General features: G+C 47.6%; 1 long non-coding RNA gene across 2 annotated transcripts in view; it reads left to right on the top strand.

Annotated features, from left to right (window-relative positions):
• Positions 1-1163: 1163 nt before the first annotated feature.
• LOC141573905 (uncharacterized) overlaps positions 1164-23534 on the top strand; it is a 45178-nt gene continuing 22807 nt past the window's right edge. Inside the window, exons 1-2 of one of the 2 annotated variants that reach the window (XR_012500346.1) lie at positions 1164-8514; positions 9064-9180. This is a non-coding gene — a long non-coding RNA (uncharacterized LOC141573905). The remainder of the gene's footprint in view (positions 8515-9063; positions 9181-23534) is intronic. The other variant, XR_012500345.1, reaches the window with a different exon arrangement.

Consider the following 23534-nt stretch of genomic DNA (forward strand, 5'->3'; position numbering starts at 1 on the left):
GCTCTCTCTACTATGACCACCAGATGGCGGTGGTTCTGAATTTATCAGACTTTCCGGTCCGCGGTGCTGGCTGCAGAAAATAAATGGTCCACGTCTCAGGTCCTGGTCCTTCCTATCACTCTGGCCCGGGGTTGAAGACGGATTGATTTTTGTCTTCAGCGACGCCTGTGGAGGGAAAAAGCCATGCCTGCATTCTGACATGGAGCAAAGCTCTCTCCTCTGTGCCGCCCCACCTCACCAAGGCAACTCTCTAGGACTGAACAAATTCTGACTTGTCGCCTCCTCTCTCAGCCTCCTGTCCTTAATCGGATTGAGCGATCCCTGCAGGAAGAGAGCCCTCACCCAGAGCTTTGGGCTTGTAAGGCATTCGATACCTGTTGAATATTTCAGTGAAGAATAAGGTGACTTGGAAAATAGAGTTTGGAAAGAAAAAAAAAAAGTGTGTGTTTCAAAGCAAAAAAAAAAAAGCATAAGAAGAATATTAGACTGGGCATCCGAAAATGTGATTTTCAGGCTTGAATTTGGTATTAACAGACCAGCTGACTTTGGACAAGCCATTTGATCTCTGTGGGGTCAAGGTGGCTGATGTGTACCAGGGGGAGACTGGGCAGAATGATCCCCAGTCCCCTTTAGACTTGACATGCCTGGTTACAGAGGTCTCTCTAGCTTTTTTCTTTTTCTCTTCGTCCTTCCTTCCTTCCTTCCCCTTTCTTTCTTTCTCTCTTTCTTTCTTTCTTTCTCTGTTTCTTTCTTTCTTTTTGTCAAACTGCACCCAGAGATGAGTCGCTCTGGGTGCTGCTGGGAACCCAGAGAATCAGGTCCGGTGGCGTCCAGAACCCATTATCTACCCACCCGCGTGCAGAGCCTCACGCACCCGCCGCACGGGCACAGCCCATACATCATTATTAGATTCCCTTCATCGTGCTAATTGACACAGGATAAGAAATATCCAGCCAGGGAAGCAGCAAACGCTTTCGCATGCAGCCGGAGTGGCTGGCAAATGGGGGAAACTGCTGTAAAAGTTAACTGAGATTGAAAACAGGCCTGCTCGCCTCTTGTAGGGCGAATGTTTCCTGTTCCAGGGAACAGGGTCCGATTGGCAGTGGGAGTGGTGGGGCTGGGGCGGGGGAGGGCGGCCCGGGGGTTCCTCGTCTGAAGCCTCTCCAGCAGCTGGGGTCCAGATCCGTGGAGAACCAAGACAGAACAAACAGAGAGGGAGCGAGAGGAGAGAGAAGGGGCTGCTTTGTCACTCCCAAACTGCAGTGACAATCACAGCCCCTGTTGAGGATCATTTTCTCGTGAGAGTCTAGTTCTGGGCAGAGGGGAGTGAGGGAGTCCTGGTTTTGGCTTCAGAGCTGTGCTTCTCAACTCAGGGGGTGGGGCTGTCTGCCCAGGGGACATTGGACAACGCCTGGAGATGTTCCTGTTTGTCATAACTGGGGTGGGGGTGACACTAGCATCTTGTGAGTAGAGGCTGGGGTGCTGGTAAACACCCTACTGTACAGGACAGTCCTCTCAACAGAGAATCATCCAGTCTCAGATGTCAGTAGTGCTAGGGATGAGAACCTCTGTTCTAAAACATCTTGGGATTTTGGACAAGTAACTGAACCTCTCCGGATCACTGTTTTGTTAAGCTCTGTTATTAATTTCAGATGGTGTAGTAGATGGCTGAGAAAAACACCCCAGTTCTCCAGCCTCCTGCCCTGCCCTTTGCAGTATGACTTCATGGCTCCCGCTCTCCAGACGTGGAGTCTGTCTTTGCAGCCCTTGGATCAGGGCTGGCCTTGTGATGGCTCCAAGCCTAGGCTTTGCACAGTTCTGCTAGTTCCTTTGGTGCCAGCTCTGCAACAAGCCTGGGCTGGTCTGCTGGAGGATGGGAGGTCTTGTGGAGAACAGACAAGATGCCCTATCTTATGGCCGGCCACTCCCCCCAGATGTGAGAGGGAATCCAGCCCACAGCAAAGCCACCTACCTGACCCACAGATGACCAGACCACAGACCCAGCTGAGACAGGAAGAACCACCGGCTGACACATTGTCTCAGGGGCAACCAGAGATTCTTGCTGTTTCAACCCAGTGAGTTTCAGGGTGGTTTGTTATGCAGCAAGAGATAACTGATACACATGGCCTGGAACTTCAGATTCAATTCATGGTGAACTCTCAGGGCCACGGAGGAACTGCTCAAGATTTGCCCTCTTTCCTAATATCTGACATTTTCTTAAATCAGATAGCTTTCCATGGCCCGAGATGCACAGAACTGCATCTGTGACACCCAGTTAATGGAGCTGAGCAAGAGCTATCTGGATAAATCTGACCAGATTTATCCACTTGTATCATGAATCCAACTCTGACATAAACACTGGCCAAAGGGCATCTGTGAGAGGGACCTGGAGAAGCCGATGGATGAACAGTTCTCAGGGACATGAGAAGTCAGTTTCCCTCCAGGGTGCTCAGCAGGAAGGATGTGTGATTTTCCTTCTGGGACATTGTCAAGGGTGACCACAGTGTCCTGAACCCTTTCATTAAAGTTGAGGACCAGGATGGGAGACCCTGACAGACTTTCTTGTGCACCTGCCCTGTCGATAGAGGTGATATCATTTCATTGGCAGCTCTGCCAAGCCCAGATGGAGAGGGACAGGGGCATCAGACAGAAGCCAAAGGTGCCCTCCCCTTCCCCTGCCCTTCCAGCCCCAGTGTGACAGACTGGGACAGGGGAAAGGAGTATGCTTATGATTTTTGGTATATGGTCTGGATGGTTGGGACATTTCATCATGACCCAGTTGGAAAATGAAAAAGCTCAGTCAGAAAATAAAAAAAGTCAGACTTGGCTGTGCTGCTGTAACCTTCCCCGGTGACTCTCGCCTTGTCACATGGATGTCAGAATTCGGGGTGATGTGTTGGAAGTCGATAGGGCAGTGAGAAGGGAGCTGGCCTCATTCTGTGAAGGTCTCACTCATTGAGTCACATTTGGACCAGGACATTCTCTGCCATTTATGCCACAGCAGACGCCACATATTATCAGGACCTCCTGACTCTCTTGACCAGACATTAAGTTCTACTGTCCATGAGTCACCCCGAGATCCCAAAGCGTCCCGGCTATAGAAATGCATGAGGCCCTATTTCCCAGCTGGAGATTAAGGAAGCTGAACAAAATCAGTGGTTTCCAACTTTTAATCTTCCTGAATCCAACAAGGGAAGGTGGAGCCCTTCTCAAAGAAGGGGCAGTAGGAGGAGGAAGGGGCAGCCTGGGGACCTCACCTGGCTTCCCCCTGGCTCCACCACGGCTCCAGAGACATCTCTGTGGTCCCTCCGGGGTCAGGAGACAACTCTGTGAAGATCGTGGTGCCACTAAGCAAGCTTTGAGTGTGATGCTCTGTGAGCAGGTTCGAGGGACTGGCCTTCCTTTGTGCCGAGGATTGAAGGTAAATGGGAGGACGAGCCCCAGAGACGGCAGACGCTGGACCAGGTTCCCGAGACAAGGAAACTGACGGTCATTCAGTGTTTTCGCCAAGGATGAGAGTGGCCTCCAGGGAGGGTTTAAGAGTCTGGGATGTGAAAGAGGAACAGTCTCGGGTTCGAGTCCCCTCGGTTCCTAGAGCAGGAAGTAGATCTGCATGTAATGGTGAGGTGCTTGGCGGAGTGGTAAGTCCTCGTGAGTTCTTAGTGCTGCTAACATTACTGTGTCTGCAGGCAGGCGGAGAGCTGGCTGGAAGCAGGATCAGGCCGTGAAGTCTCTGCTCTTTGCCCCTCCCCACACCTCCTTTCGGGTAAAGGAGATGAAGAAAGGAGGGGGGGAGCACCCCTCCCGCGAGGGGAGTTTGCTCTTGGCATTCTCGTCGCTGAGGCTGAGGTCCGGTCTCCTTTCGCTCTCTTTCCTGGGCCATTTTCTCGTCCTTTTGTCCCCTGGGAAGTACACCAGGAGAGAATTAAAGAAAAAGGGCTCAGCTGTCCGCAGTAAGAGGACAGAGCGTGCGAGGACGACATATAAAGCTAAATGCGCTAAGTGGGCAAAACCAGTGCTCCAGAAGCGAGTGAGACCAAGCGAAAGCCGTCCCCGAGAGCTGCAACACGTAACCCAGCAGGAGCAGCGGGGGCCGCGGGCCCCTGCAAGAGCAGCTCTCACTCGCGTGGAGCAGGGCCTCGGCCCGGCATCCCTAATTCCCCGGACGCAGCAGACCGGCTGCAGCTCCCGGCCCCCGGGGTTCCAGCCATTCGGAGCAGGGCTTCCGGCAGCAGAGATCCAAGGCCCAACCTTAGCCCCGTTACGGAAGGAAGGGAGAACTGGATGGACCCCTGGGAGACCTGGATTTCAGCTCTGCTTCCCTGCTTTTGTGCTTTGTGACCTTGATCAAGGTGCTTCACCTCTCTGAACTCCAATTTTTCTCTCTCGTGGAGGTTGGATACAGAAATGTCTACCACTGTGGGGACGGGCAGAAGCCCTTTCAAGCAGGGTGGTCCCACAGATGTGATTTTTGACATTCTATTTAGAGGACTGGGTCTCAAAGTGGAGCCCTCGGGAGGAACAGTATCAGCATTCCTTGGGAAGTTTCTAGAAGTGCAATCTTTGGGCCACACTCCAGACACACTGAATCAGCAATTCTGGGGGTGGCATCTGGCAGTCTGGGTTTGAACAGGTCATCTGATGTATGCTGACATTTGGGAACCATCCCTTTGTAGGAAAGAATCCCCAGCTTGTTTTCTTGTTCCCTCGCATCCTAGGTGCTAACTTAATTTAGAACAGCAGAGACAGCGCAAACTCAATGTCTGGGGGTCCAGCTGGGCTCCCACGCAGTCCCTGGGACTGGTAATGAGAGTCCCTGTTCCAGGAGACATTTGAGGGGGGCTGGGGTGAGCTCTGCACCACTCAGGGGGTTTTCCGCATGTGTGTGTGTGTGTGTGGTCCCTTCATCCCAGACCCGATCAGCTTTCCTCCCTTTTCACTGCCCTTGGCTTTAAAAAAAAAAAACTTTTCCTCTCCCAGACTCAAAAACTGCTTCCAGTCAGGGAGGTGAGAACTTTCCTTTGCCCAACTGCAATTTTTTTTATGCTCCGATTTTCTTTAGAGATGCCCTTTTGAAGCTCAAAAGCCCAAGTTTTGAGATTCACAATATGAGCCATTTGAAGCTCACAGGCTTCTCTCTGCTCTTCTGCAATCCCTTCCTTAAATAAATAAATGTCATAAAACCTAGTTGCCGCTAGATTAGGGGAAGGAGTTAGCAGCAACAGGAACCCATGGAGGAGAGAGCACAGGCAGTGATTTCAGTGGCAATGTCTCGCCACATGTGCTTGTAAGACAGAGGGGCAGGCCACTCCCCTGAGCATCGCTGGGCAAGCTTACTCTTTATTTAGGAAACTCCGCACACATCGCTTTGTTGGGAGGACAGGGGCCCATGATGAGGACGCCGCTCTGGTCAGCCTCTTAACCCACATTCCATGACCATTGATTGTCAGAACTTTCTATCCTGTGCATAACCCGCGTCTCTCTTCCTCTAATCTTACGGAAGACCTCATCCTGCTGGAGTGAACCATCCCCACTTTTCACGATCCTTGTCCGGGTACTCCTTTGATGAGAACTACAGGGCAAAACTGCTTTGTGTCTATTTTAAAACCTTGCAATGCTGGTTTCAATGTGGTTTTTAGTAGTTACACTAGAGAAGCGTTGCTTTTATGGTGTCACACTTTTAAGTGTGATCTCACTGTTGTTGTGAATCCAGTGGGGTGGGGACTTAAAGGCACTGCAAACAGCCCAGCTTCCACATGATTAGAGATGCAAAGAAGATTTGAAGAGACTCGTTCCTGGAATCCTACATTCCTGGAAGTGTAAAACTCCACATTCAGCAGGAGTGAGAGAGGGGTCAGGTGGATATTTAAATTTCACATGTGTATGATGCATTAGCATTTATAAACTGTATTAATATATATTAAACATTTGATGGGTAACTAATATGAGCTGGGTTAAAGTAAGAGGGGTTGCGAGTCTGTTTCTGTTTTGTACATAAGTTCATAGTGTCCTATTTTTTTTTTTTTCAGATTCCACATATGAGTGATCTCACATGGTATTTTTCTTTCTCTTTCTGGCTTATTTCACTTAAGAATGACTATCTCTAGGTCCATCCATGGTCGCTGCAAATGGCATTATTTTACTCTTTGTTATGGCAGAATAGTATTCCACTGCATAAATATACCACAACTTCGTTATCCAGTCATCTATTGATGGGCACATATGTATGTATATGCATGACTGGGACACTGTGCTGTACACCAGAAACAGACACATTGTAATTGACTGTACTTCAATTAAAAAATAAAATAAAAGAAAGAAAGTTGAAAACATAAATAAAAAGAGAGGGGTTGATAAGATTTAAGGACCAGTCAGAAAGTTATCAAATGGTGTATTTTTGAATCATGCCTTCAATTGCATATGATCTGTGGTTAGAAAAACTCATTGAGGATTATATTTAACTTTTTAATAAAATGTTCTGTTTTATTTTATATAGAAAAGACATATTAGAGCAGACTACCCTTAGTAATAGTAAGCTGAGGTAAGCCCCAGCTAATACCACCTTCTAACTACTGTACAGGAAGAGCTTTCTAGAGGGTTTCCTTGTAGAGATTCAGCAATGCCACAAGGCTGAAGCCAGAGCAACTGCAGGAAATACAATGAGGTCAACCAGCTGGTGCTTCAGATGACCTTGGTTCCAGTTTCCCCATGGTCCTCTGTCCAGTCTTGACCAATGGCACGATTCTGGTTCTAGGTGTAGTTGAAGGTCTAGGTCAAGGTCTAAGTCTATGTCAAGGTCTAGGTCAAGGTCAAGTCTAGGTCTAGTTCTAGTCATGGCACTGACGTGCTCTTCTTGCTCAGCAGAGAAATGCTGGTTATTCCTTTACCTGGGAGGTTGTGCTCTAATTCAGCAGAAAGAGGATGAAGAGGCATAGGAGGTGACAGCCTGGAGCCAATGTGGCTTTTGCTGGACATCAGCAATGCCAAGTCAGGTCCCATCAGAGGCACACATTCTTGTGTCCTATGGACACATCCGACTGACTTGTGTCATGGAGAGAAATTAGAGCGGGGCTTTGGCTGTCCTTTCTGAGTGTGATGAAGGATTTGCCCCTCATCCTCCATGCCTGGCTACAACACACCAGCCCAAATGACCTGCAGTTTGCAGCCCAAATTAGACATCAAATAGTCAGTGACTTCTCTCTGGTCAGATAATGAACAGCCTCAATACCACTGTGGAGGGTGATTGGTATTCAGCTCTCATGGGAAATTCTACCTTAATTGCTGCATGCAGTGACAGCAGGGGTAGGGGGCCCAAATAACGAGGTGCATCTCTAAATCCATTCCGTTTTGGCTTGGCAGGCGTGTGGGTGGAGCCTGATTCTGTCGGCCCCTCTCTCAGGACTTGCTAGAAAATATGATCAGTAGAGATTGAGGAAGATGGGAAAGGATTATTGACCAGAAGGGGTGCCTCAGTGATGGTGGGTGGAGAGAGATACATGATGTTGCTGCCTCAGAACATTTCCTGTGAGGAGTGCTCTCCCTCCTTGGACCCACAAAGATGGCTTTAAAGTGGGGAGTGAGAGAACAGGCAATGGACTAGGAGTCAGCAGGTCTGTGCCCTGCCACTTATAACCACCTGATTCTTGGACCCCGAATCCAACCCCTGAAACGACTGTGTCCTGGTAAAACCCCAATCATTGGCGTGGGAGCTATGTTGCCAGCGCATGCTCAGACTGTCCCTTCTGATTACTTGTTAACAGCTTCTTTGTCCTCCTGATTCACAGGTATCAGAACTTGTCAGGAGCAAGAAATAGAAAACTCAGCTCAAACTGGCTCAAGCAGAAAAGGATATTTGTTGGCTTAGGTCACTCATTTAGATCAATGCACTGGGGATCTAGGGACTCCAATGGCCTCATCAGGACCCAGTTTCTTGCCATCTCTCAGTTCTGCTTTCCCCTGTGTTGACTCTATTTTCAGCAGGCTCGCTCCTCCTGGTGGCAAAATGGCTGCAGAAATGCTCAGCTTATATCCTCAAAGCTTCAACTTCTGTGTAGTAGAGAGCTAGCCTCTGACCCAGCATTCTCGGCAGAAGTCTCCTTGTGTTTCACTGGCTTTGGAAAAATCACGGGATGCTCCTGATTTGGGAGGAGGTCAAAGTTTCCCCCACCCCCACAACTGCAGGAGGTGAAGGTCCACTTGAATCACTTGGGCTAAAACTGGGGGTAAGTTTGATCCCAAATGAAAAGCGGGGGTGTGGCAAGAAGAGGGAATGGATGGATGCAGTGGTACCTTCATTACTTTACCTCCCAAAATGAAACCTGAAGGCTGACAAAGACTCTTTGACCAAACTTCAGTCAGGCTCCTCTGAGCCCTCTTCTCAGCAAAGCCCTAATCTTGAGCTTCTGTGTCCACCTTTTCTCTGCCTGGTTTTAGCAAGAATCCTGCTCAAGTTGGTTTAGATGAACCTCCACCCTCGACATCTGGTGAAATTTTTCATCCTCCACCATCCCTCAGGTGATGATCACCCTGGCCTTCCTTCAGCAAGAATCCTGTCAAGTCAGCTTAGCCAGAAATCCCTCCTTACCCTGGCGTTTCCTCTTACTAGTAGCTTTCCATCCATTGACCCCCACCCTGCTCCTTGGCCAACCCCCCTTGTCCATGCAGTATTCAGAACCGAGCCCACTTCTCTACTGAGGCCTCTTCCCCCCATTGCAGTGGCCCTCAATGGAATCTGTTTTCACTGCTTTAACTACTGCCCAGCTCTGACTTCCCTTGGACAACGTTCTCCAAGAGCTGGGATCTTCAAGCCACTTGATGTGAGCTCTGGGAAGTGGTGCACTAGTTTCTAAAATTCGCTAGAATTTGTAAGAGGTTTTTATGTTTTAAAATAAGTTAGAGTGAGTTCAGTTATCCTCGGCATACTTCTCAGTGATGGGTTTGTGGACATTTATTATACTGTGGTTTCTCTTTTTGTAAAAATTTGAAACTTTTGGTAATGGGAAAGATATATCCTGTAAATAATGTCAATGTCACTCACTCGTTTTTCAAAACACTTCCTTGCAGGGGCGTGAGGAGGCTGGAGCGGGAGCCCTCAGACCTGCCCAGTAGACCTGCAAAGGCTTCCCGGCCAAGTGATGGCTAAAAAGATTCCAGAAGGATGAGGGAAGACGGAGCACCCAGGTGAGTGGGTGAGCGTGCGCTTCAAATGCAAAGTGGGAAGGACTTTGCAAACTGTAGAGCGCCATGAAAGTATTGTAATTGTGCAGAGGAAGAATATTTTTGAAACAAAAGTGTGTTTTTTCCTTATTCACTTCCTCCCCTCTCATTACCTTTGCTTTTCACCTACTCAGCCAAGCCCTTCAGTGTTCGCTCTGCCAGGAGAAAGAGGATGACAGCAAAATGAAGACTAGAGAGAGTCTGTTCATGGCGTTTGAATGTCAAAAGCAGAGGCTTGTGGGGAATAGAAAAAAAAATAGAGTTCGATGGTCTTCCCCATCTCCAGACGGGGCCGGGGGAGGGGGACATCCACACATTCTGTGGCTGCTGCTCTCTAGTGGTAAAATCTGGGCTGGGGGAAAGACAGTACCCGATGATGCTCCAAACCGTGGACCATTACGCAGCCATTAAAGTGAATGCCGCTGTAAATCTGTGAATTTCTCAGGATGCGTGCACTGAACCATGCTTTCTGGTTCATGACACAAGCGAGATGGAGAAAATGTATGTTACAAGACCCCTTATGATAAAACCAACGATGATCACCCTAGTGATTAACATATATTTGCATGTTTACAGATATTATTAAAAATATGGACAAAGGTAAGGAAAGGTATGCCTTGTTTCCTGTCATTGTTTTCCTGAGGAGAGAAAAAAGATGGAAGGGGAGGAAAGGAGAAAGAAAAGAAGTGTTCATTCTAACTGCTGAGAATGTTCCTCTCTGGTTGGCTAATTTGTGCTAATAGTGGTGGAAAAGCCTGCCTGAAGCCGGAGCTCTTACCATGCTGGTGCTGGCTGCCTGGGGAGGGGGGTGGAGGGGGCTGGGTGGGCTGGAGTTTGGGAGAACTTTCATGTTCGACTTACACATTTCTGTATTGCTTGATGCTTTGCAAATGTTAAGGCATACATTGTATCTCTAATTGTAACAAGCAATGCATATTATATACATAGAGAGGCACGTATATACACATCTACACATGTTAAAAAAGTATGCGCAATAAAAAAGCGTTTGTGATCATTCCATTTATATTAAATTATATATATTTATATATATATATATAAATATATATATAGGAGAGAAATGGAGAGAGAGCTGTGAATATATTACCACCAACTCAAACGGAACAGATTTGTATTAGGAAGCTCGAGATAAAATAATAGTTTTTAACATTTTCAGTAGTTGAGTGTCCCTACACTTCTCTAAATTGTTTGAATTATTTTTTTACAAGGCTCATTGATTCCCGACTTTTAAGCAGGCATTAACAGCACCCATCCTAAAGACAACACATGTGGATTTACCGACGCACAGTAGGAACATGATAAATGGTTTAAAGGGAAGTAATACAACTCTTAAAATCCAGTCAAGCTGTTGTCACTGTGGAGAAAAAAAATTTTTTTTTGCTTGGAGAAGCCAAGGGTGGCCAAGAAGAAGCTCACACACCATCCTCTCATTAGAAAGAAAAGCAAAGGCAGGTTCAGCTCAGGAAGGTCCAAGAATGATGGAGAGTGGAAGAGAGATTTTCAGCCCAATATCTTACAGCCAGAACTTTGCAGCAAGGGCTGTGGACCTTGTGCATCTGATGTGCCAAGAATCGACCTTCTTACCACGAACAAAGTCAGAGACATGAGATGGACTTTCAGTTTCCCGCTACTGCTTGGAGTGTGCGAGGCTGGGAGGCTGCATAAATTAATGGCTAATGGTGCTGCTTTCCCGATGCCCTGGCTAAGCTGGGAGCCACTCTTTCGTCTTCTGTCCATCTGGTGAGTCTGTGGGGTTGTGTGCACTATTTTATTCCCAAGGGCCAAGCAGAGCGTCTGGTGCAGGGCAGCCACTCAGTGATTTTTGGGTGAGACACCAGTAAGTCAGGGAATGAGTGAAGGGAGGGTTGAATAACTGAGTGAATAGATGAGCCAAGTGAATAAACACGTATCTAAGAAGAAACCCCGACGCGGTTTTGAATTATTCCTCCAGGCGAGGGTGGCGGTGTGTACAGCTGTCCATCGTCCTTACCCAGTCTCTCCTGGCACAAAGATGCACTCGAGGACCATGACCTGTTGGCTCGCAGCACATAGATGGCAGCCGTGGATGGGAGCAAAATTAACTAGCCTCCATCAGCCTCCTTGTCAAACACCGCTGAACCCTTATCACATGCATGGCATTGACCAGAAAGATTAAGTGAGAGATGGAGGAATTCGAGAAACTCCTGACTCTCAAGGAATGTTCAGATTTACAGGGTAGCTATTCGATAAAGGCATAAGAATATCCCCTTCTAAAATGCAAAACTGTATCTGGGTAGATGCTGTCATCCCTGAAGACACTCTGGGGAAAGTGGTGCTGGAGGAATGACTTTGGAGGTCACAAAGGTTCCCCAAGGAAAGGAGGAACAGTACAGCATAGCGGTAAAGAGCGCGGACCCCGAAGCCAGGTCACTTGCCTGGAATTCCAGCTCCCACTAGTGCCTGAATGTGGGCAAACGATTTCACTTTCCCCACCTGTAAAATGGGTATAATGACAGTAATGATCTCCCGATATTGTTGTGAGGATTAAGTAAGCCAACACACAGGAAAGGCTTAGAACAGTGCCTGGCGCATCATAAACATGATAGGTGTGAGCTGGCAGCCTTACTCTCTGCCCTGAAGAGCTGGTTAGAGAGCACAGGGGGACCCTGGGAACAGAGGGGTGCAGCACAGAGCAGTGGCGAGTGTTTGGCTGGCAAGTTAAGCTAACCTGGTTTGAAGCCTGGTTCTACCATTTTATACCCTGGGTGACCTTGACCTAAACTCTCTAAAGCGCAGTTTCCTCACTTACGAAACGGTAACAATAACCCCACCTTCCCTGAGAACATATGTTAACCACGCCACGCTAGAGGGTGGTTATTATTGAAGAGAAGCGGAGTCAAGCAGCTCCCGGGGGGAGGTGAATGAATTAAGCCTGATGACACGTCCTGCTTCTTCTCCGTCCTTCCCTTCTTCCCCCAGGTCTGTTCGAGGTTTCATCATTACCGGTTTGCAGTTCTATTTTCATCATGTGAAAGGTTTACAGTATTTTTCCCCCTGCATCTTTATCTGCTATAATTTGGGTACTATTTTTACACAACGAGGCCATTTTTAACCGAGAACAGATTCAATTGTCTTTCAGCATATATCATTGTTTATCTTAATTAATGCTAAAATATTCTTAGGGGGAAAAACACATCCCACAGAGTATTATGCAAGGAAACTTAGCATTCATTTTTGCCTCCCTCTTGTCTGGCATATCAATTTATAAAGGTTTTAGTATCCTGTTATTTCAGTGACAAGAAGGCACGCTCTTTAACACAGACGCCCATCTGTGGGAATTAAGTCGCAAGGTGTCAACAGCAGGTTGGGGGATCAGCACCAGCAAGGTGTGTGTTGGGAGATGGAAGATTGACAGCTGAAGGAAGACAGGAACTCTGCAGCCGTGAAGTCTGCAGTCACAGGCTTCGCCTCTGATTGATCGCGGAGCGTTCCTTAAGTAGAGCTGATACAGTCCTGGCTCTGGGCTTGGCATGCCCTAGTGGGGTTGTTAGAACTCCCAGCCACTGATGGCCACCTTCGTTTTCACTCAGCATCCTCAGTGTTCATTCCCCTTCCTTCTAACCAGATGCCCCGCTTGACCCTGGGGGAATCACCCCTTCCGCACTCAGCCCAGTTGTTTTGGGGGAAGCTGACTCCCTCCTCAGTTCCCAGGGTGGACATACAAGTCAGAGCTGATCAATCGATACATATTAGCTCCCTGGCCACCGTGATTGGGGGAGGGGTGGCCATGTTCTAACCCAGCGGGACCCTACGGGTCCTTCCCTGGACAGATTCCTCACTTACACAATGGTAACATCCTCTGCCTCTTGTTTGTAGAAAAACTTCAGCCCCCTAGGCCTTCCCTGGGTTCCAAAGAGCAAATTTAATCAGTGAGAAAATGCAGAAATGAAGGAAAATAGTCAAGCAAGACAAAATAATAATAATTTAGCCATTAAACAAAGTCAAGGACCTTTAGCTCTTCCTCAAGGGCTCTAGATAATATTCTGAGCCATGTCCTTGAGCTGTTTTGCAGATAGAGCAACCCCCACCAGAGAGAAGAAGTTAACTGTATCCTGACCACAAGCACATAGTGCCCAGGCTGGTTGGAACCAGAAGGTTGATAATGTTGACTCCTGATTGCTTCACCTCCCACCGATCAGAAGAATGTTCACAAGCTGATCATGCACCCCACAACCCTCTCCTTCACCCTATATTTAAAAAATTTCCCCTGAAAGCTATCAGAGAGTTCAGGTCTTTTAAGCATTGGCCATCCATACTCCTCTCTTGGCTTTGTAATAATGCTACACTTCCCTTCACCACAACCCAGTGTCAGGAGACTGGATTTACTGCATGCAGGCGAGCAGACCCAAGTTTGGTTCGGTAACAACATGACCCAATCAGAGCCGAAGAGACTCCCTTTTAGGACTTGAGATGGAACCACTGGGAAAAGGGGTTCTCTTTCCATTGGGATGCTAAGCTGGTAGAAGTATTACCTGGAGCTGTCCTCTTTACTATGAAAAGAAGTGAACTTGTCTGAGAATGAAGCCAACATGAAGCAAAGAGTTGAGGAATGGAGGCAGATTCTTGATGCCATCTCCTGGACTGTGGATCAAGTCTTGCTCAAAGCTAGACTACCCTCTGGACCTTTAATGTAAGCCAATTGATTCCCTTTTTTGCTTAAGCTAGGTTGAGTTGGGTTTCTGTCACTTGCAACCCAGAGAGCTCTGAGGAGTGCAGAGTCTCGATAGGGAACCAGGAGAAGCTGGGATATTCTGCTGCTCAGAGGAGAAGGATGTGGTCTTGACTCATTCTGGGGGCATCTCTCACCCAAGACCCTGCTTGTCTTCCTAATATTGGGCAATGGTTTGGTACCTGGAAAGTTCCAAGCAGTCTTTAAATCACACAGTTAGTTTAGAGGAACTCCCAAGAGGCTGGGTGACCCTGAGATATAAAATGTGGAACTTTACTAGGTTATGCAAGAGCCTCTGAGGGGGATTGAAAGGGAGTATGTCAGGGTATAAAGAACTCAGGCTGGGGAACTAAGATGGCACGAAAGGGATGTGGGGAACTTGGGCTGTATCCTGCTGCAGAAGACGTTCGGGGGCTTGATCTGAGTGGCGATGTGAGGGCTGAGTTATGGGAAGTGTCCACAGGAAGTGACCAACTTTTACTGCCAATTTAGCATGAACTAGATACTGTTCTAAATGCTTTGCACACAGTGTTGTATTTAATCCTCCCAATAAGCCTGTAAATGATAGGGCTTATTATTTCCGTTTTTATAAGTAAGGAAACTGAGGCTTAGAGAGCTGGAACGACTTGATCAGCCAAAGCGAGGATTTAAACTCATGTCTGTTTGGCTCAAAAGCATCTGGTGGGTGGTGACCTTGGGTTCTGGACTTCATATAGGATTTTAGCTAGCAGCTAGGGGATGTGGAAGAGCGGATGTGTCTAACCTTCCAAGTTGAGAGGGCTGCCAAGACTAAGCCCTTGGTCATACATACACTCGACAATACAGGGAGACCCTGATCCCAGTGGGGGGACAGAGTGTGACAGTGTTGGCTGGAAGGACTGCCATGGGGGTCAACGGGCATCTGGGGGCTTGTGGCAAAGGACAGACACAGGACTCCAAAATAAATTCCAGGACCTCTACCAGAGCTTGTTCAGGGTTGATTCAGGACTGGGAAAGGCTGGGAAGGGACAGAGACTGACAGAGGAGGGAAAGGAGAATCTTGCGGAGTCTTGAGATTAAAAAGAAAGATGCCTTTTTAGCACAGGGAACTATATTCAGTATCTTGTAATAACCTTTTATGAAAAAGAATATGAAAATGAATATGTGTATATAAATGTATGACTGGGCCATCATGCTGTACACCAGAAACTGACACATTGTAACTGACTATACTTAAAAAAAAAAGATGCCTTTTATTCATTAAACAAGTACAAATTACCAAACACATGGCCATCACTGGACTAGACTCTTCCTCACATGCTGTGATCTGAAACTCAGAGAGGTCAACTGAGTTGTCACAGGTCACACAGGAGCTGAGCAGGCAGTAGAAGCCAGATCTGCTTAAACATAAAGAACTTTCCACAGAGCCAGACGGAGCCTACATCTGCTCGAGAAGTGAAGTAGTGAATTGACCGTCAGCTTGAAAAGATGAATCCTAAAGACAACTCACATTTACTGACAGGTCCTCTGGTTGAGGCAAGTTGCTAATTATCTCATTTCATCCTTAAAACCATCCCACGACATTTCTCATCATCATCATCATCATCTCTATTTTACTGATAAAGGAACTGAGACTCAGGAAGGTATTTTGACCTCTACTTGGTCAAGATCACACAGCCAGTGAGTGAAGACTCAAAGAGTGTGGCCTGAGGCAGCATGCACTTGTAGACAGGCCCCAGCTTTTAGCCATGACACCACTGCCTACAGCTGGGCCTCAGTTTCTCCATCTGTAAAATGAAGACAGCGGTAATGCCGACGTTCTAAGGTTATTAGACTGACCCGATACATACAAAGAGCTTGGAAGAGCGTCTGGCACACAAAGCTCAATCAACGTTGGCTTTCACTAGGGTTATTTTCATTTTTGCATCACCTGCTCTAACAAAAAGGTACTTCTCCCTTTCCCACGGCTAGTCTGCGGTGCTCAAGTGTGCCAGGAAAAAGGCGAGGTAGCGTGCATGTGCCAGGCCTCTTAGGGTAATCCCAAGGCAAGAGGTAAGAGAATCTCACTTGACATAACTTCATAAACCCACTTTAGTCCAAACATTGATTTTCCTTTGGAGTAATCCCCTCCCAATTCACACGTGTAGTCCCTCCACAGAGTCTGCGCCTCTAACACAGACGTGGGGTTCGCTGACATTATTGAGATAAAACAGTCACCTCTTTCTTATTCCTCTTATTCATCAGTCACCCGGGCCTGTCTCTGTCTTTTTTCACCCTCTGTTACCCAGCATCATTCACGGAAGTGCCTTCCTATCCCTCACCAGTCGTAACTCAAGGTGAAGATTTCAAATAATGACAAGAAGTAAAAGATGAGCGATTTAAGCAAATTCAACTGGAAATAGTGTGAAAAAATATTATTCGCTCCAGACACGTGCCTTTCTTTTGATCTTCCTTGTCCAGGACACATTTTTTTTTTTTTCAGTGCTCCTTTGATAGCCAAAAGCGAGCAGATGCGAAAAGGAAATCTTCTATCTTTGTTGGGAAATAATTAGTCGATCGAGTTGCTTGCTTTCTGGTGGACAAAAGAGTCTTTAAAGAAAATCATTTGTGTTTTTTCAGCCCCTTTCAGCAGCAAGGCCTTCTTAGACTTGGGGTTTTCGGGGACAGTTGGGGAATGGAAAATTTCCTTGAATAAGAAATCAGGAAATTTGACCTATACAGTTACGTCCCTCTTAACGTGACAATTGGCAATTACTTTTTGATCCGAAGTGTGAGGGTGAATATGGAGAGTTAGGGCAAATCATTCTCCTTCTTCTGCAACTGACTCTTTCTTTAGCTCAGCACCTGAAGCTGATTTCCTTTTTTTCAGTCCCAAAGATTTAATATAATCTCTAGCTGGAAATACCTATATTAGCTGCAGCTGGGGGGGAGAAACAGTTGGTAAATTCATGAATCAGAGTTTCTTTTCTTCTCTTGCAAAGGGTATCTGTTCTCATAGCTCAAGGATGATTTGAAATCAAGTGTGAGCTGCTTCCTAGTGTTAGCACACTGCACAGTAGTTTCAACCAGCCTGCCTATAACTGAGGGTGGCATCCACCCATGCTCCCGGCGTCGCAGAGACACCAATGGCTCTAATGAAGGCAGGACATTGAGTCTGATGCCTAAGCATGATTGTTTATAGGTCTGATGGAAAGAGAGGCTCTGAAATCCATCAGACTTGGGTTGAGACTCTGCCACGTCTGTGGTTTGGAGCTGATTGCTTAATTCTTCTGATACTCCGTGTCCTTGACTACAGGACAGAAATGCTAAGAGCAGCAATCTTACAGAGCCAAGTTTCTCAGCCTTGGCACTGTTGACATTTGGGACCAGACATTTGCACGGTCCTGTGCGTTGTGGGATGTTGAATGGCTTCCCGGGCCTCTACCCACTAGGTGCCAGCAGCACAATCTCCCCACCCTCAACCCCAGGTTTGACAACCATTAATGTCTCCAGATATTGCCAAAAACGTCTCCTGGGAGGCATAGTCCCTCATCTCGCCCTGCACTGAGATTCACTGCCCTGGAGCTATTAATGAGGTTGAATAAAGTGGTCCATGTAAAGCTCTCAGACCTCTCCTAGCACATACTACATAGCAGGTGCTCAACCAATATTAGTTTTTACTATGTCATCATAACTGTAAAACAGAAACCTAACACAATCTTTTTTTCCCCTTTCCTCTTAAATTCTAATGGGATTCTTGAATCTCTGGGGTCCCCAAATTTCCTGGTCTTACACACGAATCCCCGGTCACCCCACCTGCCACTGGTATAATAGTTTGCTTCTTTGCAAAGCCACCAGCTGCTAGGAGTAGAGAAGTTGATTTTCAGGGAGTTCTGTGCATGAGGGCTGTCATCTCCCCTTGGTCCGAGGGGAGTAGAGAAGAAGTTTAGGAGTCATGAAAGGAGAAATATATTCCACCTCAGCAGTGGCAGTAACACTGAAGATCTGAGTTATTAGAAGCATCCATGCCTGGGGCCTGGGGGAAGACACAGCGTGTCCAAATTTTAGTTGACTGACTGCTCAAAATTATTAACATGTTTAAATACAGTTATGGGCTGAATTATGTCCTACTAAAATTTGTATGTTGTGGGGAGGGTTTAGCTCAGTGGCAGATTGCATGTTTAGCATGCACTGGGTTCAATCCCCAGGACCTCCATTAGAAATAAATAAACGTCTTCTGTATCAGTGTCTGGTAGTGACCTATAACAGGGCACTGCTGCTGGGAGAAAAGAGCTGATGTCTGGTCTTAAGAAGTCATGGGAAAAGTTTTTAAACTTTACCTTTTCTACAATTTTAATCCTACCAAGGATTCTGGGGATGCGTCATGGGCGAGGAGAAGGTTCGGGGATGAAGGACACGGGAAGACCTGAGTGGTGGTGAGCTCACTCCAGAGCAGGAGGCGGCCAATGCCATTTATTAGTGGTCGCAGGCTTGTTTCTCGGGAATCTGCATTTATGCAAATTAAAACCAGAGGTCTCAGCCTGGGGAAGGACAGTGAACGCCCCTTCCCCAACCAATTTCATTCCAAGTTATGTCCTTCTCCTGTTGGGGGCTTAGCAACAAATTGCTTCTCCCTCCTTCGTTTCTATCCAAGGACAATGAATAGTGATGACTCAAAGCAGCGCCAAAGAGCCTACATTTGCGTGGCGCAGGTCTCCAGTGTGTTTCGAGGCTGACTGACTTTACCTTCTAATCACCAAGAGGCAGGTGCTTTCTGGCAGATGAAGTCAAGGTACAGAAGTCAGGACACTGGACCTCAAACCGCTGTACTTTGCCCAGGTGCCGCCACTGGGCTGGTGGTAGGGCTGTGGCCGCTTGGCATCCCGTCATGGTGAAGGGCGGATCGAAGCTCGAATCCTACCCCTAGCCACCTTGCTGGCTTTGTTCACAGTTACCTGACCTCTTTGAAGCTGCTTTGGATAAAATAAAGATGGAGACAATCATCATCTCCCAGGGTCCACCTCACGCAACTTGGGCTTATGGATGGAAAGCGTAGTGCTTGGCATATGGTAGAGGCTTAGTAGCTATTTTCACTGCTCTCGGTGGATAAGAACTTTCTAGAATGTGTAAGGTCAGTACTCATGATCCTTAGGCATTCCCAGGTTGGGGGGGGGTACCCTGAGGGACCTTGGAAGTTATTCTTATTTTGTCTGGGGTTCCCCTTGGGTAGGGAAGATGACATAGTTCCAAATCAGGCAGTATCTGATCAGCGATCACCGAGCTGCTGGCCAACAACTCTGATGCCTGAGAGTCAATGTGGCATATCATTGATGAGCCACAGGCTGGACGTCAGACTCAAGTGCCAGCTCGTTACTTACTAGCTGTGCAACTCTGGTGCACGTCCCAGTGGGTTGTTAGAATCTGATGGGGTGTGATGTCCGGAGCCTGCCTGGCACGCAGTAGCTGGTGGGCTGACTCGGGCTGCCCACAACCCCCCACCTCCCCGTGACCTCCGGGTGGAAGGTGGACAAAAGTAACCCCACAAGTAGGTCTGGTTTCCTATCTGTTCCTCCTTGTCTTCCCTGCTGGGGGACAGCTAAGGTAAAAGTCACTTGCTTTTCCTGAAATGACCCAATATGGTGCCTCTGCTCCACCCAGTTGTGTTAATGGTCACCTTTCCTTCTTAGAAAGGAATTTTGTATGAAAACAAATACATGTATGTATACGCATGACTGGGACACTGTGCTGTACACCAGAAATGGACACATTGTAACTGATGGTACTTCAATTAAAAATAAACAAACAAACAGAAAAGAAAAGAATCTTGCAATTTTGCAACCAGAAGTAAAGATCGCTCCTCCTTAGTGACAGATATGAGGCATAAGAACAAATTTAGGATTTGTTTTGGATTTTGACCAACTTCATGAGGACTGAGCACTTAGACTTCCCCCAGGCTCAGTTACGTTTGTGATGTAAGCATGGAATCTGGTGCCAAGAACCCTGGAGTTCTTGGCCAACACTTGCCTCTCACTTCACACAAGCTGGGTGAGGGCATCCTGCGCACTTGAACCTCAACTCAAATGGCCTGAAAGACAAGGCAATGTCTCAGATCCACCCTCATTTGGATATTCTGTGTTTCTGCCATTCCCTTGATAAGCAGAGAGAACCTTAATCATTCCTAAGACCTAAGGTGGTGAAGCATTCATGCCATGTCTTGTGTGTCATCCTCTTCCCTGTCTCCTTAGCTTAAGTCTGTATTTTGATTAGGAAGACTTGTGACAAGTGATGGTATGTTCTACCCAAAGCTCACGTTACTTAAGTCTGACCACACCCCCCGCAGTGGGTTATGGTCATTAAGACTGGGGGTTTGGAGTTCAAACCCTATTTCTGCCACTTACTGGCTGTGAAGCTGAGACCTGGTACTTCTTCAACATTCATTCATTCCACAAACAAATAGTGAGGGATGCCTTCAGCTTGTGGATACAGTGATAAGTAGGGTGGACCCTGCCCCTGTCTTCAAAGGTACGATCTAATGACAAAGACAGCACTAGCCAAGTGTCACCGATGCCAGGACACGGGAAGACCTGAGGCTATGAGGTCACATAGCAGAGGCCCCTAGTGTGGCCTGAGCAGGGGGAAGGTCAGGGAGGTCACCAGTGGGAGCAATGTCTAGGCTGAGAGTGAAGAATGAATGGGACGTTGTGGCAAAGAAAGCCCCACGAGTAGACGCCAGCGGGCTGGAGAGAGTGGGGTGACATAGACTCTAAAATAAACTCAGAAAAGTCCAGATGAAGGAAAGCAGAGTCAGGAGTGTGTGGTGGAGAGCTGGGTCATGAGAGGGGTTTGTAAATCATATTAAGGAGCCTAGACCTTAATCCTCAGAGTAATCTGAACCCCTCAGACAATTGTGAGAGGAAATGACATGATCACATTTTTATTTTGGAGAAGTCAGCTGCACAGCAGAGGAGGGTTTGTGTGGGAGGAGAGACGAGGGGGAGCACCCTGGAGGATGTGGCAGGGATCCAGGCAAGAGAGCGCTGGAATGAAGCTTCCCTGAGGGCTGGGATCTTGTTAGATTCGTTTTTTCCACGTGTCCCCAGGGCGTGGGCCAGGGCTGGGTGCACAGCCGGTGATCAGTAATTGCTTGTTGAGAGACAGTCTCCTAGACCAAGACAAAGGCAGTGGGGCAGAGGGGTAGAGAGCCATGCATGTGGATTTGAGACCTAATTTGTAGACCAAAGAAAAGATTCATAATTTATTATTTGGAAATTAAGAACAATTCCCAGTCCTGTGACTTGGACAACTGGGGGGAAAAGGGTGGCACTCTGGGAGATGGAAAATCCTTAACCTCTTTGAATCTCTGTTTCCTCATCTGTAAAATGGGACCAATAGCCCCCATATGACAAGTCTGTACAGGGCGTGGCCTGGCGCCTGGTACACATCAGAGGGAATCAGCACATCAATCCTGCATCCCCCGTGCTCGGACCCCAGCTCTCCAGAATGCAAACCCCCTCGGTGGGTTAAGAACAAAGCCCTACACATTTCCCCAGGGTCTCCAGGCTTGAAGTCCCCACAGAGATGTTGGCGGTGGCGGCAGCAGCAGCACAAGTGAAAAATGAACAGCCAGGAAATGAAACAAGCAACCGAGATTGCTAATTGGAGTTTATTTTCTAAAAATGAACTGCAATTCTCAGTACAGCTCAGTCACCTGCAAACCTGGTCCTTGATGAGCTATTCTGCTCTTTGTCAACGTGAAGAATTTTATTGGACAGAGGAGGAGGCTGGTAGTGAGGCTTTCTGGAGCTCAGGGGTATTTGGGGGGTGGGGCGGGAGCAGGGAAGTAGCTGAAAGGAAGTACGTTTGTTTCTCAAACTCAGGATCCTCCCTGGAATGCAGTTATTTAGGATCACTTCTCCAGTTCATTTTCTGGGGAGGGGAAAATCCCACCTGGTTGTCGGCAGGGATGGTATTTTTGAGCTGGTTTCCGACAGAGAAGATGCAGCCGCTGATGCTACAGAGGCTGAGAGGCTCAGTCCAGCAGAGCCATCACCACCCCGCCCCTCCTGCCCGCTCAGCGAACGGAGACTGGGCGACAGCTCTGCCATGCGCCACACTGCCCTAGCACAGGGGATGCTGAGATGCACACGTCCCAGCTCTGCCTTTTACAGGGAAAATAGACCAGCAAAGGGGCAATTAAAATCCTGTATGATGGGTGCACGTGTGAGCTTCCTGGGGCTGCCGTAACAAACGATCCCAGGCTCGGATGGCATAAAACAACAGGAATTTATTTTCTCACAGTTCTGGAGGCCAGAAGCCCAAAGCCAAGCTGTCCGTGGGGCCATGCTCTCTTTGAAGTCTCTACAGGATCCTTCCTGGCCTCTCCTGGCTTCTGGTTTTGCTGGCAATCCTTAACATCCCTTGGTTTGTAGATGTATCAGTCTCCGCCTTTGACGTCACATGGCCTCTCCCCGAGTGTGTCTGTGTCTAGTCTTATCAGGACACCAGCTGTATAGGATTTTGAGTCCAACTTGCCCCAGAATAACCTTATATTTACATTTGTAAAGACCCTACTTCCCAATAAGGTTGTATTCACAGGTACCAGGGTTCAGGGCTTGAACATATCTTTTGTGGGGAGGGGGCCACAATACAAAATGCAGCCATACAAGTGAAGGAGTATCTGATGATCTGTTTCATCAGATTTCACCTTGTTACCAGTGTTATGGGAGGAACCCCAATGATACGATCCACTCTTCCTCCTCCCTCCCTCCCTCTCTCCCTTCCTCCCTCCCTTCTTCCTTCCATTTTTCCTTCCCTCCTCCCTCCCTTCCTCCCTTCCTTCCTTCTATCCTTCCTTCCTCCCTCTCCCTCCTTCCCTGCTCCCTCTCCCTCCTTCCCTGCTCCCTCTCCCTCCTTCCCTCCCTTCCTTCTTCTCTCCCTCCCTCCCTTGTTGTTGGCCTTACTTTTTTACTTGTTTCTCCCCTTTCAGTGCTTCAGTCAGCACGTGCCTGTAACTTGTCTTCTGTGGACTGGGCAGTATGCTAAGTGTGGAGGGGGTGGGGAGCCAGAACAGACCAGTTCCGCCCTCTGAGGCTTACTGTGCTGTCGGGGAGAGACAGTAACCAAACAGCCACACAAATACATGTGAGATGACAGCTGAGATGTTTGGAACTGGAGCCCTTCTGAATACTTAAGCTAACATCTTGAATTGACTTTCTAGAGTCACAAGACTTCTAAAGTCATAAAGACCAATGTCTAGCTATGGACTGTCTGTGTATTTCTGCCCCTAAACTTCAACATCTCCTTATTGCTAAGGCACAGAACAAGAGAGGCTAGAAGCTTACTTATTTAGGAGTGACCATCTGCATGGAAACTTCTGGCTAAAGAATGGGCTTGAGAAAGGGGCTTTCCAAGCTCAGCAGCTGTCCACATCCCCAAAGTGGGCAGTTGGAATGTGACATCCACAAGAACCCCTCTGCAAGAAGCCACTAGGATGTAACAATAAACTGACCATCAGATTAAACCAGGGGCTAGGATATTAGAAATGGTGTGAGGCATCCTGGGTAGTGGGAACACTGACAAACCTGGCATTTCCTAGGGGGACCCTGAGGAAGCCTCTGGGAAAACCATCGTTAGT

Source organism: Camelus bactrianus, chromosome 18 (genome assembly GCF_048773025.1).
Source record: "Camelus bactrianus isolate YW-2024 breed Bactrian camel chromosome 18, ASM4877302v1, whole genome shotgun sequence".
Classification (NCBI taxonomy): domain Eukaryota; kingdom Metazoa; phylum Chordata; class Mammalia; order Artiodactyla; family Camelidae; genus Camelus; species Camelus bactrianus.